At 42.5% G+C, this 17153-nt stretch overlaps 1 protein-coding gene across 2 annotated transcripts in view; it reads right to left on the minus strand.

The window, feature by feature from the left end:
• Positions 1-17153, minus strand: part of Disp1 (dispatched RND transporter family member 1) — a 130125-nt gene that overhangs the window by 80644 nt on the left and 32328 nt on the right. The window contains exon 3 of one of the 2 annotated variants that reach the window (XM_021158753.2): positions 4772-4899. The exons of the other annotated variant lie outside the window; for it this stretch is intronic. The gene's annotated coding sequence lies outside the window, so the exon portion shown is untranslated. The remainder of the gene's footprint in view (positions 1-4771; positions 4900-17153) is intronic. 2 annotated transcript variants of the gene reach the window in all.

The following is a 17153-nucleotide window of genomic DNA, read 5'->3' on the forward strand; positions in this document are numbered from 1 at the left end:
ACTTGTATTTAGTCAACGTGGCAGGACTGTAACATCTGCTCTCAATATCTTATTTCAAAAGAAAGTCATGGGTGGGTTATAAAAAGGAAAAAGGCAAGAACATGAAGGGGGTAGATTAGGGAACTGGAAGGAAGAAATGGGAGTAGGTATGATCAAATTTCAGTGTATACATGTATGAAATTCTAGAGAACCAAGAAAAATATTTTCAAAAGAAAGCCATCTTTCTGTGCTGTCACTGATAAAGAGTATAAACACATGCTATTCTGGGGCACACATGTGCACACACACAAATTAAAGTGTAAAGAGGACAACAAAATAGAAGTATTTTAAAGCATTCTAAACTATTAGGCAGCTGTTGAAAAGCCATCACTGAAATTACCTTGGTATTAATTACGTGTTACTCTACTAAGAGAAGTCCATTGCCCATGCTTTAGCCACACTCAACTCAGAGTGATATGGGATATCACAGGCTAAGTTCTGATGTTAGTTTATATAAGTAATTGGTTTTAGGGGCTTGTCAAACACACACACACACACACACACACACACACAACTGATACACAGAGGCTCATTCCAGCTGCTTTACTAAAGTATAATATTTGTTCTTCAATTCTACCCACTAATTGTCACAGGTTGTTTTCATGTATTAAGTAACTACTTGTCGTGAGTGGCTGTCCTCTTAAGACGAGCAACTGCTATCTTGGGGAGTCCTTCTGTGTCCCTTTGCAAAGATCTTCCTGGATGGGCTGGTCAGTGGCTTAAGCCTTACTAGCATAGAGATGCAGTGTCGGAGATTCTCTCCTGACTACGAAGCTATTCCTATTGTGTGGCCATATACAGAGTCTGGGAAAGATTGGCAAGGTGTCCATTTGTGGAGCTACAGGCAAGGCCTGCGCCCTGCTGGATAACACCCCTCACCTAGGCTCTATAAGGAAGCCCAAGCAGCTAGCTCATCAGTTCCCCAGTGAACCTGGACGGAATCTTTCCCCCGAGACCTTGGGAAGAAGGGTAGACTGCCTTTTGTCTTTCCTGGGGAAGGAATTTTAACACACTGCTAGCAGGGGTGACTTCAACAGCTAACTTCTGAGGGGCAACAAGCACAGTGAGTGCAACTGAGAGCTCTAACAGTCATGCATTTCCTAAGTGGAAGAACTGAGTTCATAGCTAGAGAGCAAACTATAAAGGGCTCCTCAAACCCTTGTCACAGTGTGTTTGCCATTCTCAGGCCCCTCTTCAGACATTCCCCCCCTGAATCTGCTTCTAAAAATGACCCTCAGAGAGTTCACATGCACATTCAAATTCAGTAGCAGTGCTGTAAACACAGACATGTGAGCATTCCAACATCTGAATGTCCAGTATCTGAGAATACTAAATGCCGATCTCCTACTGCTCAATATCAAATGGCTTGGTATTTAAAAGTGGAAACAACAAAGCCACTTAGTATTTTATCCATGGTGTGTGTATGTGTGTGTGTGTGTGTGTGTGTGTGTGTTGCACACATGGGAGTTATGTATATATGTTGGCAGTTGTGCCTGCCCATGTGTACAAGAATGGGGTCAAAGGTCAACATCACATGTTTTCTTCTATTACTCTCTATTTTTGTTTGTTTGTTGGGGTAGGGCCCTGGGTGGTCATTATGTAGATTAGGATGGCCTCAACATCACGGAGTACTGGGACTAAAGGTCACTGACCCTGGAGCTCTCTTGTATGGATAGATTGGCTGACCAGTGAGCCTCAGGATCCTCCCATCTCTGCCCAAATCTAGTCCCAGTACTTGAGTTACAGACATAACTGCCAAAGCCAGCTTTAACAAGGGTGCTGTACCCAAGCTTAGATCCTCATGCTTAGACAGCAAGCACCGTCATTACCCACTGAACCTGTCTAATATATACACATACATATAAATACACAGATAAACACAGACATGTATGTGTGTATAGTTTTGTTCTGTTTTACTGTGAAGTCCTATGAAGAGCTATGTATATAGCTACACTACGACTTGAGGGTCCATTGTGATTAGAGGTTTGACACCCAGGCTTGGGGCACTGAGAAGCACTGTGGGATTTAAGAGGGAGGGCTTAGTAGGAGATACTTACATCACTAGAACCATAAGGTAGTTCTACTGAAATACCTTGGCAGCTCTCCTGCGATCACCTGGATGTTTTTTTAACTTGCTGTATTTTTCTCCTCAAGCCAGCAGAGTCGCCCTGACCCATCTCTGTGCATCCAAGGTCAGCCTGTTCTATATAGTAAGTTTCATATCACCCAATGCTACACAGTAAGACCCTGTGTAGGACGGGTGCTGGCTTCTCCTGTCTCCCTCATGCCAGCTTGGGATGTGCCCACTTGCCTCTGATCATGCTTCTGCCACTCTACAAACCACACTACACAGCCAGGAACTGAGCTATGCCCCTGAGCCTCCCAAGTGTGAACTAAACAAAGCTCCCTCCTTTAATAAGCAATCTGCATCTCGTACAGTATCACAGAAATAAAGACTTCCTTCTATAGAAGAGCTTCAAATTATTACTTCATTTAAGTAAACAACAGTCACTGGCTTTCTGACTACAGAAGCCCATTAACACTGAAGGGAAGCTGAACCACACAGGCCCGACTGCTACAGTACAAGGCTCCCCTCAGCGTCTTACTATATATACTCCTGGTCTAAACTGCTCATCTTTCCAATAAATCAGAATGCCCTCTTGCTCTAACCCTACCACCATCAAAACCACCACACAAGGTAAGCTTTATAAATACAAACAAAAATGTTTCTAACATTGCATTGTACAGATACAGTTTCCAAAACTCATAGTTTCAAATATCACTACTATAACTTAATTTTCAGATTGCTTCCAGGGTTTTTTTTTATATTTAGGAAAATTCTCAGACAAGAATCACCTGCATGGTGATGACTTTTGTGTGAATTTTTGCTTCTTATTCTAATTTCCTTGAATACCATATCTCTTCAAGCTGCTTTCTTGGATATCAGCTCCCAATACCCGCAGGTCGGCCATGTTTGCCTCAGCAACCCTTCACCAAGAGCATTATAACATCCTGCAGTCCTAAAAACTCCTAAGAGAAGGATGTTTTCCTGTGATTTATTAAGGAAATGAAATCCCCTTTTCTTCTGTTTTGGAGGGCAGGGTCTCATCATGCAGGTCAAGCCTTAAACTTGCAGAAAGTCCACGGAGCATCAAAACTTGGGACGGTCCTGCTCCAGCCTTCCAATGCTCTTCTGTGTGTGCTAGCAATCTGTATGTCCGGCTTGGGAATTGCAGCTTTACATTTTTATTTTATTTTATTGCCTCCACACATGTCGATACACCACTTCACACTTGGTGTCTGACAAGGTTAAAAGAGAGCGCCTAACTCCCTGAAACTGGAGCCACAGACAGTTGTGAGCTGCAGAGTCGGTGCTGGGACTTGAACCTGGGTCCTCTGGAAGAGCAGGCAGTGTTCTTAGTTGCTGGGTCATTGATCCAGCCCCAAAGAAACTGTCTTTTTGCTTGTTAATAATTGATCTCTTGTTATCAATCTGGTTTTTAACAATGTAAGTAACATTTTCATTTCTACCAACACTGGAGAATAACTAGCTTGTTTTTAATCTCTTGTAAGTTTTAGAACTTGGAGAATTACTTTGGCCTGGCAAGCTAGTCCATGGTTACAGGCCACCTATGCCAGAGACTGAGGAAGGACTACCTGAGACCAAGAGTTCAAGGCCAGCCAAGTGAGACAGAAAGGCCTGGTTTCAAAATAAATGTATTTTTTCTTAAAGTTTAAAACATTTTTCATAATCTACAAAGACAGATATATTATTTCACTGACATTTCTTTATCAAATCTTCATACTACTGCACAAGGTTTCTGAATTTCAAACAAGGCTCCCTCACGTCATCTCTGCCATCCCCTGACCGCACAGCACTGACCCCCGACTTGCCAATCAACACGGAACATACCCAGCTGTGATAAACAAACAGGCATCTGGAGGGTTAAATGACTCAACACATTTCCTGTGATATATCCAGAAAGAAGAAGATAAAGAGGAGGAGAAGAAGAAAAAGAACAATTAGAGGAGGAGGGGAAGAGGAAGAGGAGAAGAGGAAGTAGCAGCAATAGAGGAGGAGAAGTAGAACCACCAGCCATAAACAGCCAAATAGCCTACTGGCTGTCCTACTGTCGCACTGCCAGAGAAGAGGACTAAGTAAAGTTTTAAAGCAGACACGGTACTAATTTGGATTTAGAAGTCCTTCCCAACAGGGCACATATCAGTTGAAGGTAAAATCCCAGAGCCGCAAATCTACCACAAGGCAGACTAACTGTCCAAGAGGAGGGGGGAGGCAAGCACACACAGGAGCTGCGCAGTGAGTGATTGACGAATGTGCTACCTTTATGTGCCCAACCCAAGGATGCACACCTAACGTCTCTACACACAAAACCGTATCATTAACACTAAAAAGCAGACCCTGAGTTTCTCTAAATGAACTACGATTACAGAAGCTGCCTTAGGGATCTGTGTAAGAGGCGGAGGATGGTAGCTCAGGCCTCTAACCTCAGAACTCAGGAGGCAGAAGCAGGAGGATTTCTATGAGCTCAAGGACAGCCTGGTCCATACAGAGAGCTCCAGCCTAGCCAGAGATACAAAGTGAGACCTGTATTTAAAGAATTAGAAAAAGACATTTGAAAGTTGCTCTCAAAAGTAAGCTAATTATACAACAGTAACACTGTGTTTCTATAATAATTTTTTTTCCACAATGTGGCGAGTGATCAACCCCTACCTTCCACATGGATAGACACCTTGGCTGGGAGGATCACATGATTCACCTTCCTGCCAATCCCAGAGCACAGCTCATCTCTACAGACCCTCAGTCTGGAGTCTTCTGCAGTCTCTGAAGCTCGAGGCAACCTAGGAATCACAAGACTGCAGGTTAGAAGCAGGTAAGTCCTGCTAGGCAACCAAACATGCCAGAGAATGTGAACAAACAACTTACAAAGTTAGTAACACAGTCACAATAGCTTACGCAAAACAAAACTTTGTTCTAATCCTAACACTGGGATGCAGATAGCTGGTGCCCACAAACCTGAAAAAATGTACTTGTACCTGAGAGTCCTGGGAGGCCTCTCTGAAGGACAGTTACAGCTACCAACAAACTTCAATGTACCTTTTAAAGTCCTTCATCTAAAAACCCATTGCCGCAGGAGTTTACTCCACGGCTAAACCTAAAACCTCATTAAAGTAGTGTATACAAGGATATACAAGGGGCTGGAGAGGTGGCTCAGCAGTTAAGAGCACTGACTGCTCTTCCAGAGGTCCTGAGTTCAACTCCCAGCAACCACATGGTGACTCACAACCATCTGTAATGGTATCTGATGCCCTCTTCTGGTGTGTCTGAAGACAGCTACAGTGCACTCATATAAATAAAATAAATAAATCTTTTTTTTTTTTAAGGATATGTGTTGCAGCATTCTTTATTTAGCCAAAAAGAAAAAGGGTTGGGGTGGAAGGAGAGATGTTAGAGAAGGAAATAAAGAAGCAAGTCTCCATCAACAGGGCATTAGTGGTAAAAGCTAAGATCTAAGGAAGCCTTCGCCTATGGGTTCCCCGAGACACACACACACGCACACGACCCCACCCCACACAGGGTTTGTTCTGTAGCTCCAGATGGCCTCTAACTTGCCATATTTTTGCATCAACCACAAGGTGGGGTATTTCTTCCTGCTTACCCTTTGGTTGGGGAGGTGAGGCTGGGGTAGGGGAGCTGTGGGGTTATCTGAGTCATTTGAAGCAGGTTCTTTTTTTGGGGGGGGGATTCGAGACAGGTTTTCTCTGTGTAGCCCTGGCTGTCCTGGAACTCACTTTGTAGACCAGGCTGGCCTCAAACTCAGAAATCCACCTGCCTCTGCCTCCTGAGTGCTGGAATTAAAGGTGTGTGCCACCATGCCCGGCCAAGCAGGTTCTCACTATGTAGCTTAGGCTGCCCAGGAACTCTTAGCACAGATCAACAGGTAGACCTCTGGCTTCCATTTTTAAGCAAGTAGTTTAAGACAGTGACCCACCCCACCCTGCCCCTCGCGCATTCTCATTTCTCATAGCAGTCCACAAAGTCCTTGACATTCTCTAAATATGACAGTAGAATTTGGGTTTTGTTCTTTTGTAGAACTATTTTTAAAGCCCAGACTAAAAGACTCTCCTTTTCTCCGACTGCAGGAATACAAACCCCAGAACGGGAAGTGAGAGAAAGGCAGGATCTTCCTAAGTGAGCCACCAATGACTAAGAGATCACAGACCACGTAACAGTCTGGAGCCTCGGGTATGGCACACCCTGTGCAAGTACTGTTTGACCCCATTAAAGGACGAAGAACAATAGACTTAGGTTACTGATTAAGTATCCTATGGAAGTAGGGCCTGGATACCGCTGACCAGCTCAGTAGTGAGTAATAGTCCGGGACAATGACATCCATTTAGAGCACGGCCAACCTTCTTGTTACCGGCTAGCTCTTCTAGACATTCACTCTGCTGGTGAAAACACTGGTATTATAAAATGATCTCATGTTTACAGAAGAAAAACATATGTGGTACTTAACAGGCAAAAAGGATCAGCAGAGGGGGAAAACATCAAAAAGACTCCATTTCAAACAAGATGAAAATCAGGACCAATGCCAAAGTTGTTCCCTGACCACCAGGTATGCTACAGTGTGTGTGCACAAGTGCAAATATACAAACACAGACACACCTCACACATACATAAAAGTACCATAATGTGTGCACATGTGCAAATATACAAACACAAAACACACCCCCACACATAAAGACACAACATACACTAATGTGCAATAGTGTGCGTACACATGTGGAAATATACAAACACAGATGCACACACACATACACACACATCATATACAAATGTGCCATAGTGTGTGTGCACCTGTGAAAATATAATAACACAGATCCACCTCACACACAAAAACACTAAATATTTGCTCTGTGTCAGACACTATACTAAGACTTTAAATAGATTATACCCTTTAATTCTCACGACAACCCAAAGGGACAGGTATGATCAATACCCTATTATCCATCTGAAGATGTCTTTCCCCTGTCATTTCTGGAATTTCCCCGGCTGTTTTCACATATTTTTTTCTAGAAAGACATTTAAATCATAAACAAGTCCTAAGATTCAATAGCCAGAAGCAATCTTGTTGGCAAGGGTCTGCCAAGCATAGAGGCACACACTTGGTACGCTCAGCTGAGGCAGGAGGATCGCTGTGAGTGCAAAGCCAGTCTTGGATATACTCCATCTCCACAAAACAACAAAACAGGTCAAAAGCAAGAATCATGCATGTTTTTAGCAGGCCTCTAGGAAATGTTTGTAGGAGCTATTTCTAATTAAATTAATATTTGCCCCATCGGGTGACAGAAAGGTACCAACCGCTTTCCTTTGCTCTACCACAGAAGGAAAAAGAGAAAACTGTCAAATAATTCACAGCACATTTTAAGGTTAATATCCTTAAGGTATATGCAGAAACATGCAAGTGCACATTCAGTCTTAAATGAGGATACCATTTTACAGGCAGAAATTAAGGCCCCTGTGATGCAAGGCCCAACATGCTAAGTGATCTAGCAGCTGTGCTGATCACAGCCAGGAGTTCCCCAGGCTCTGTGCTCCCCTCACCAGCATCACAGCAGCAGTCATCCAGGGTAACCCAGTTTTCTATTAAAACTCAGCAGTAGCCATGCAGAGACGAGGTGGTCAGGATTGCTCATGGAGTTAACTTGAACAAATCCATTTAAAAGCTAGGAAAGATTCAGAGGGCCTCAAACCTGCTGTGTAAGCCTGGTGACCTAGGTTGAACTGTGGACCACGTAAAGGTAGAAGAGAGCTAGCTGACTCCATTGAAGTTGCCCTCTGACCTCCACGTGGACAGTATGGTATGTGTACCACCTCCCACATACACATCATGTACACACAAAATAAAAACCAGAAGTAAAATTTTAATGTAGCGTTTAATTGTAGGACCTGGTTGATGCTACTGTAGTGAAAAATAACAGCTTATAAGGAGCTAATTATGAAACACATGCCTTATCCAGGAAAGAAACAGTATTTTGTTTTCTCACCCCAAGCACAAATTATCACTTGTGTTTTCCTCAGTTTTTAAAATGCCTAGTTATAATTTTTCTATGAAAACAGCTTTGTTGGTGCTATGTGAAACCTGTGACTAACATGCTCCCAGTCAATATTTATACCCCAAAATATTTTTCTTTTATTAGTATCTACGATTTAAATTAAACAAGCGACTTCACGGGGCCAAGGATCTCCAGTGCTGGAAAATTACAAGGGTATTTATCCTCACTTTTAAGTTATTAAGGGCTCAGGAGACTCAAGACTTAGAAAATCCGCATAGAAAGTGCATTAGCAAGCCATTTCTAGCAGAAAGATGGTTCCAGTTTCAAGTCAATCCAAGAAATTATGGGAAATTATTAGCCCTGGTTTTGTATGGAAATATGTGTACAAAAATTTGATGAATATGACAACTTTGATCTGCTTACTGCTAAATATATGAGATTTCTGAGAAAATATGAAACACATTTTAAAGAAAGAGAATCAAACCTATAGGTGTTTGCATACTTTCAACTTTGTGTCAGAGCAAATCTGGAACTCGGCGTCGTCCAGAGGACATCAGTGTGTCAGAAATGCTGGGCACAGTGACCCAGAGGATGGAGTGTTTGATTTTTCTATAGAAAATATATCATCTGCCATCACTGTTTTAAGCTCAGTCTTTAAACTATGATAAACAAGCTGTTGGGGTGGGGGTGAGGGAGAGACACTTTCAGTCCTAACACATGAAAACCTGAGGCAGGAGGATGCAAGGAAAGCCAGCCTGGGACACAGAACAAGACCTTTCTGTAAAACCTAAAAATTAAAAAGTTCTTAAGTCTAAAATTCTATGAATAGAGGGGAGTGAGGGGGGGATGGGACTAGGGGTAACGGGGAAGGGGGATACCTTTTGAAATGTAAATGAATAAAATGATTAATAAAATAAGATAAAATTCTATGAATGGATTTTCATTTATTTCCATTATGTTTAATAAAAATAATACATGGATGTAACATTAAATGATGCAGTTATCCAAGATAAAGTTATCAAAGTATCTCCTAAATGCCTTCTGGGCTCATTTAATCAATACAAATACAATCTTTAAACCCACAGGTAGATGTACATACATACATAACACACACACACACACATATGCTAGGCTTTGTTCTTCTTTCAAGAAGTAATATTTCCTTCCTGGCTATGCCTTCCTTCAATCCACAACAGCAGAGTTAACCCAGTGTGGACAGTCCCCACTAGGTATCACATGGTACAGACACACAGCATGGTTCTCTCCATATCATTCCTCCTGCCCTGAGAGCAGCCCAGACCTATCAGGCGTGTGCCATCCCGACTCCTCCTCTCCTTAGGCCATCTTCTCACTATCCCCTCTTGAACAGGCATAGAGACCTAGCACTTGGGAGGAAAGAAAAGCCCACTGTAACTGATTTGTAAGCCTGCCTCAATTGCCCTATATTCTATCACCTATCACTGCCTAGACAATCCTGCTCCAAAACTCTGACTTCTTATTTTATCTGCCTGTTAGAGGTAAATTATTCACAATGAAATGCACTGCACCAGAGACCATAAAACCCAGGCTCTTCTTCCAGCTTTGCCACCCACTATTGATGAGACATTGACAAGTTAGTTGAACGCTCAGAGGCCCATTTCTTTGTCTAAATAATGAACTCCTTCAGGAAGACAGTTTCTGAAGTCCCTTCACACTCAAGTCAGTGACACTACACTCTGTCCAATAAATGAAGTCATGGTAGCCCTCAGCAGAGAAGTTATCAGCAAGTTTTAAAAGACCAACATAAAAGGAACAAAATTAGCTCACGAAAGCAACTGTTCAAGTACCTCCATGAGAACACGAGAGTTGCCTGACTACAGACAATGAATATGCAAATAACAACTATAAATGGTCAAGCCACTGTAGCAGTACATATAAAATTTCACATTATTGTGTTTGACTTAATTGCAACTATTGTATAGCTTGAGAATCAGTCCTTTCAAAGATATAGAAAGTGATAAATGGATATAAAATAATACTCTGGGCCTCTGCCACTGCCCCAGAGACTCCATCTCCTGATTAAGCTCCTGCATCTATGAAATGAACAGTCAATGTATGAGAGAAGAATCCGTTTTTAATTTAAAAAAATAATAGAAGAAAAGTCACAGCAAAGCTCCTGAGAGCCATTCCTTCGCTGCACAGCCCTTTGTTGCACACCTACTGTGTGCCAACTCTGCTCTGCCTAGGGATACAACTGTGAAATGAGAACCGGCCTCTTCCATCGCAGGCAACACAGGGCTCTGCCCCATGATGCTTTCTAACTCAGCCTGGCCTTCCAGAATTTGAGTAAACATAAAGTTTGTTTTGTGCCTTTAAAATAAATACTCTGCTACACTTGTGACTGGAAATGGAGAACGAACACTGGTTTTCACTCTAACTGACAAAGACAGCTCCCTCTGAGGTCAACCCTGAACCTCAGTGGCCACAGCAAATGCAGTGCCTTTCCACCCCTCTCCTGCGTTGTAAACCAACGGGGACAGCGACAGAGTTAAGGATGAAAACAGAATGGTTACTGGCTAAAAGTGCAAAGAAGTGTTAGGAACTACAGCCAGTAGATAGTGCTGTCCGGGCAGAGTGTGAGAGTCAGTCAGCAATACAGAGCCAGTGTCTGAACAATATGTGTTTACAGAAACAAACCAAAACAGGGAGTGGGGACGTACAGTATGACAATAACACCTTGTCCCATAGAAAATGGCTAGCTCCAAATGTCTACAGTTCAAAGGCTTGAATATATAGAACTTGGCTCTCAAGTTTACTCTAAAACAAAAGACTATTTATAGAAATTGCCAGTTCAGTTGTTTTGTTTTTGTTTATTAAACAACAAAAGCCTTTAAGACCAGAGGGTTTGGAAGGTTATGGTCCTTCCTATTCAGCTTTAAAAGATCTATTCCCTCATAAGTATGGAGAGAAAAGTCTAAAACAAATATGTCCTCCTGGGTTTAAAAAAAAGCCACAGTGAAGAAAATTTTCTTTTAAACAAAAATAATTGCCAGTTATGCCATGCAACAGCCTTCCTTACTTGCCTGATACTATGAGAAACTCACCTTCGGAACTGGTACTAGAAACCACAGCGACAACTGGCACACCTGAGGTAAATAAACCAGACTGAAACCAGTAAAGACCACTTCAAAAGCACACTTCTAAGAATAAAGTATGAGCTTATGAGCACAAAGTGAAGTTTTAATTACATCAGGGAAAAACAGACCACATTTTCTGAAGACATAGGGGAGAAAAAACCAAAAACAGTAAGTTCCTTCCAAGGCATCAACACTAATGGCTGTCCTCAACTGTCAACCTGGAGGACACTGGGGGAGGAAGGGGGCTACTGTATAACATGGAGGGCACAGGGGGAGGAGACCTACTGTGTAACATGGGGGTAGAGGGGAAGGAGACCTACTGTGTAACATGGAGGGCACAAGGAAGGAGACCTACTGTATAACATGGAGGGCACAAGGAAGGAGACCTACTGTATAACATGGAGGGCACAAGGAAGGAGACCTACTGTGTAATATGGGAGCACAGGGAAGGAGACCTACTGTGTAACATGGAGAGCACAGGGAAGGAGACCTACTGTGAAACATGGAGGGCACAAAGAAGGAGACCTACTGTGTAACATGGAGAGCACAGGGAAGGAGACCTACTGTGTAACATGGGGGCACAGGGAAAGAGACCTACTGTGTAACATGGAGAGCACAGGGAAGGAGATCCAATGTTTTCCCAACGCTATGCACAGAGTTAATAATGTAATTTGGAAATGAGTCTTAAGGTTATCAAAACTTCCTGGTCCCCAGCTCATAAGCTCCCCCCACATGCTTGTTTCTAGCAGCCCAGTAACAGCAGTGATGGAGGCTCTCTCTGGCAGCAGGAGGCACAGCAAGGGTCTCATGTGAGGAACATATTTCACACTGCTACAGCTGACAGGTGTGAAAAACGAGCCAGACAAAGTCTGCAAGCTAATTTTGTAATTAGAAATGCTGAAATCTGTTCAGTACTGCTGCCTACACCCAAGGAGTTTTAAAACAAAGGAGCTATTTTTCTAACTGAGCAATTTTATTTTAAGTTATGACTTTTTCTTATTGGAAAAAAAAAAGCTAGATGTTAATAGTTCACAGCAATTGAATAATTTATCAGATTCATACTCTAAACAGTAAAAAGCAAGAATATTCACATAGTTGCATAGCATATAGTCAAAGTGAAAACTGAAAATTCTACTTCCACTTCATCCCAACCACAGAGCGTGCAGTGAGGGTGCCTAACACTGTAACTGTATCAGTTCCTTCATTCAAACCTATCACTCAATGCCAAAGCAGGGGTCCTAGCAGGGACAGAAAATAATGCTACACAGCAGACTTTTCCACTGTTAGAAAGTTACAAACAAGCCGGACGTGGTGGCGCATGCCTTTAATCTCAGCATTTGGGAGGCAGAGTCAGGCAGATTTCTGAGTTCGAGACCAGCCTGGTCTACAGAGTGAGTTTCAGGACAGCCAGGGCTACACAGAGAAACCCTGTCTCAAAAACCAAAAGAAAAGAAAAGAAAAGAAAAGAAAAGAAAAGAAAAGAAAAGAAAAGAAAAGAAAAGAGAAAAGAAAAGAAAAGAAAAGAAAAGAAGAGAAGAGAAAAGAGAAAGAAAGATAGATAGACGGATGCAAACAGAGTCTAGAATGAGTACTGGGCATTGCATAGAGCTGTAGTAATCAATGTAATTAACTGATGTAATTAATGCAGACAGTATTCATGCACACACACACACATGCATGCATTTCTTAGCTTGGTTCCTGAAAACATGAGACTGGGGGGAATCTCTAACAAATGACATGTCAGTAACAACATCACACCCAACATGCAAATCCTGGTTTTAAAATACCATTTTCCATGAAAAGGAGCCAGAGCACCTTAAAGAAAGGGCTGGGTCTAAGGCTGGAAAGGACAAACGAATTTGAGTATCTTAATATAACAGAAAGATAATGAGGGCTGAATGGATGGTGACGACCCTCAGAGCACAAAGGCTATTTGCAAGGGCTCCCACTAGCTCGACCTCAACTAATTTAAGCATCAAAACATTTAATGCTGGTAATAAATTAATAACAATATAGAATAGTATAGATACTTTATTTTTATATGTTTATAGTTAAACATATTATATACATATATTTTATTATGATTGTATATAATAAAGTATTTATAAGATTATTATCTACATATAAATCATATAAATAAATATGCATTATATAATATATTACAAATAGATATTAATTTAATAAATATATGTTAATATGCTGATAAATGTATAATTCATATTATACCATATAAATATAATGTGAAATGCATTTTAATATATTAAATATAGTAATATTTATATAACCTATTAAATAAAATAATCTGTGAGTTCAAACTAATATCAATAAAGCCTAAATAAGAAAGTCTTCCTCCCTACGGCAGCATCAATGAATCTGCAAGGAAATAAGAGGCTGCTAAGGAGGCACACGCCAGTTTAACTCACACAGGGATCACAAGGGACAGACTATAACCTGTCGTTGAGGAAGCCCCTGTGCATCTTAAGGAGGAGAGCAACAGTACTCTCTTGGTGCTCTCTCTGTACCAATGGATCACTCACCCGCTGACACAATGAATGGCCTGGAGGCACAGCACTCCTGCCACAGCTTTCCACAGAACTGCAAAACCTTAATCTCATTAAGAGTGTTCATTACACAAATACAAACAAAGAAATAATCCTCAGAACAACTGTTCCAAGTTCTTCAAAAATATAAAAGTCAAGAAGGACAACTAAAGAACTGATGCAGACTCAAGAAGCCTCCAGCACTCCAGCGACAGTTAGAGGCAGCCAAGGTCCACACACCGAGGCTGGAGCTATCAGGCAGAGCAAGATAAAAACATAAGCAAGCCCTTACACTAACGCTGCAGGTCTGACAGCATATCAAAGTAGCAGTGCATGAGCAAACAGAACAGCAGCATGGCAGTCGCTCTGTATACACAGTCGTTAGCCATCAGTGGACAGAGATGAGCGGAACAGACTCCATGACTGAGGACATGCCAGCTTGAAAGCACTACAAAATGTTCTTATCACGTTCTCTGAATACAGCACACACTCTGTGGGGTGGAGAATGCTTTGAGAAAACCTTTTTTCGCTATACTAGAAGTTATACAATAGACATCCTTTAAAACAAACCTGTGTCCTGTTTTCTCTAAAGCCTGTGTGTGTCACCAGGTGACTTCTCATAATAAAGAACCTTAGAGAATTGAGGGAGAAAGCATAGCTTTTCCTTTTTGCTTTATTGATGCCAGACATCATTTTAATGAAAAACTAATAATTTATTATGATGTTTTCAAAGAGCAGAAAGAAAATATAAGAAATAGCACAGATGAAAACTGAAAATGTCTTTGAAGCAGTGAGCCTTGGGAGTTAAGGGCAAGGAGTGGTAGTGTTTGGGAGGGAGGGTGGGAGGTGCAGACAGGCTGACAGCAGCCATCAACACTTGCTGGAGTCTTACCAATGAGAAAAATTCCTGCTGACAAGCAGATGGGAGCTCAGAAGGTCTGAGCAAATAGTGGTGGCCTCCCTGAGACACAAGGCAGGAGGGACAGAGTGGGCACACACCAGCCATCACTGTGCACTGAGTCGGTCGCCTGCTTTATTTCACTCAATCCATACAACAACCTCCTCACAGAGGAATAATGATGGTTTCCGTTATACCAAGGAGGAAACTGGGATCAGGGAAGGGAAGCAAAGGGGCTAGTAGGCACGGAGACGAGTTAGAAATCCAGGTTTGTCTAACCTCAAAGGCCACGGTCTTTTAAACACTAACATCTCCTCAATGACATATGATGCTGTCGATCAGTGTGACTCCAGTGAACAGAGCCAACAGTCCTTAGCCTACAGTCCACACTAAGTAACTGAAAGGAGCAAGGCTGGCAGGCTAGTGGCCTTCACGCCACTGAAATGTATTAGCATTACCTAGAAGCTACAAGAGAATCACCAATGACTGTCTGGGAAACAACTCCCTGCAAAAGACCTCCAGGCCCTGTGGTGACAGTCTCACTCACTGTACTAGCAAACAAAAGAGCACATCCGTTCGGAGACATGTGCAGATTTCTATGGGGCTTTTCTGCATCCTACATACCTGCCAGAACAAGTTAAGGAGGAAAGCATTACTCTGGTTCCTAGTGCCCATGACTGCGCAGGCAGGCAATCCTGGTGGAAGGGGTCGATGGAGAAAGTGGAGAGACAAAGGTAACCTTCAGAGGCATATCCACGGTGACCAACTCCAGCCCTCCAGGCCCTGAAGTTTCCAGCAACTCTACAAACAGTGCCATAAGCACTCACCAAAAGCTCCTGTGCAGAACGGAACATGATCAAAACAGTAACAAAGGAGGGGTCAGCAAAGAAAGTAGAAAGCCAAGGATGCAGATCCACAGAAGGGCTCCCTGCAGACATGGACTTAGGAGACAGACGTGGACTTCATACAGGGAAGGGTGCAACATTCAAGGGCCAAAACAAACCTACACTGTTGACAACTACTTCCACAGATATGTAGTGCTGGAGGTGAGGGCTCCGACCACACCCTTCCCCAGCCATTCTTTCAGCTGTCTCTAGACGCTGAGCTCACCTCAGGATCACCTGTGCTTAGACTCAGGCATCCTAGCCCTTTCCAGTGCTCTCTGTCCCTTTGTCAGCACAATCACACTGCCATTGTTATCTAAATCGATCTTTGGTGTCTTACTTAAGACTGTTGAAAATATTATTCCCAACTAAGAAAAAAAAAAAAAAGCCCTTCCCATTGGTTCCTTCTTAGTTTATTTTGCATCTTTTCTACAAAAGATAAGGCTAATTTCAGTGAAGATATCTGAGAATCTATATGCACATGCTGTGTTAGACACAGAGTAATGGACAAGGGCAGAACATTCCCCAGGAGTCCGGCCCACAGAGCCGACGGGAAGAACAGTCATTCACTTCAAGCTTCCTGAAACTCCTGCTCTTGGTCAGTTGTTAGGCAGTCTTCCAAGGTGTCCCCCAACCCTATATCTCTATTCTGCATCTCCTTGCCTTTTAAAATATACTTTATAAAACTGTCGTATTTCTCCTCCTACTCTTCTGTTGAATGAGTAGCATTTTAGATGACCAAGAGCCTTCCTTCACTTATCTGGAAATGGCGCCCTGCTAGCACCTTGTTGCTCTTTTATAGATACTGTATGTCCTTACCCAGGAGTTTGCAGGTTTTATTTTCCCATCTATTTTGTCTTCTCTTACATAAAAGACTTTGTTCAAACATGTCTGCTCAAGTAAAGAGAGAAGCAATGGAAGTGAATAGCAGGTGTGCTTAGACCTGTACAATGCACCATCTCCTGACATCATCATTGGCTAAGATGGCAAACAAGCTTTTCCAGCGGGGACCCCCAAACCACTGCATGTAGACCTCCTTCTTTTAACTAGTCTGTCTAAACACCATGTCTCATGCTCCTGTATGTGCTTCTTCAGGGTGGAGAGTGTAATGAGCCATAGCGAGCCTGGTAGCCTCTTGTGTGTTGACCATTCCAGGCAAGCAGAGAGTACCACAGGTCAGCATGCACATTCTCCTGTGACCCTGATAGAATCTAGGTCAGCCCATGTCATTCCAACTTCTCTCAGAACATTCTTACAATGGCCAAACATACCCGACACAGTCTCCAGCACCCACTCACAGCTCTTCTTACCTGACTTCATCTCTCCAGTTCTTAGTTTTTAAATTATGTGTATGTGGTAGTGGGGTATGTGCACATATAATTATGTATATTAGGGAGCTACATGCACATGTGTGCTAGTGTCCACATAAGCCAAAGGTGTCAGATCCCCTGGAGGTGGACTTAGAGGTGGTTATGAGCACCTGATATGAGTGCTGGGAACTGAACCTGGGTCCTTGAAAGCGCTTGCGTGCACGCACAATCAATCAATCTCTCTCTCTCTCTCTCTCTCTCTCTCTCTCTCTCTCTCTCTCTCTCTC

Source organism: Mus caroli, chromosome 1 (assembly GCF_900094665.2).
Source record: "Mus caroli chromosome 1, CAROLI_EIJ_v1.1, whole genome shotgun sequence".
Classification (NCBI taxonomy): Eukaryota; Metazoa; Chordata; class Mammalia; order Rodentia; family Muridae; genus Mus; species Mus caroli.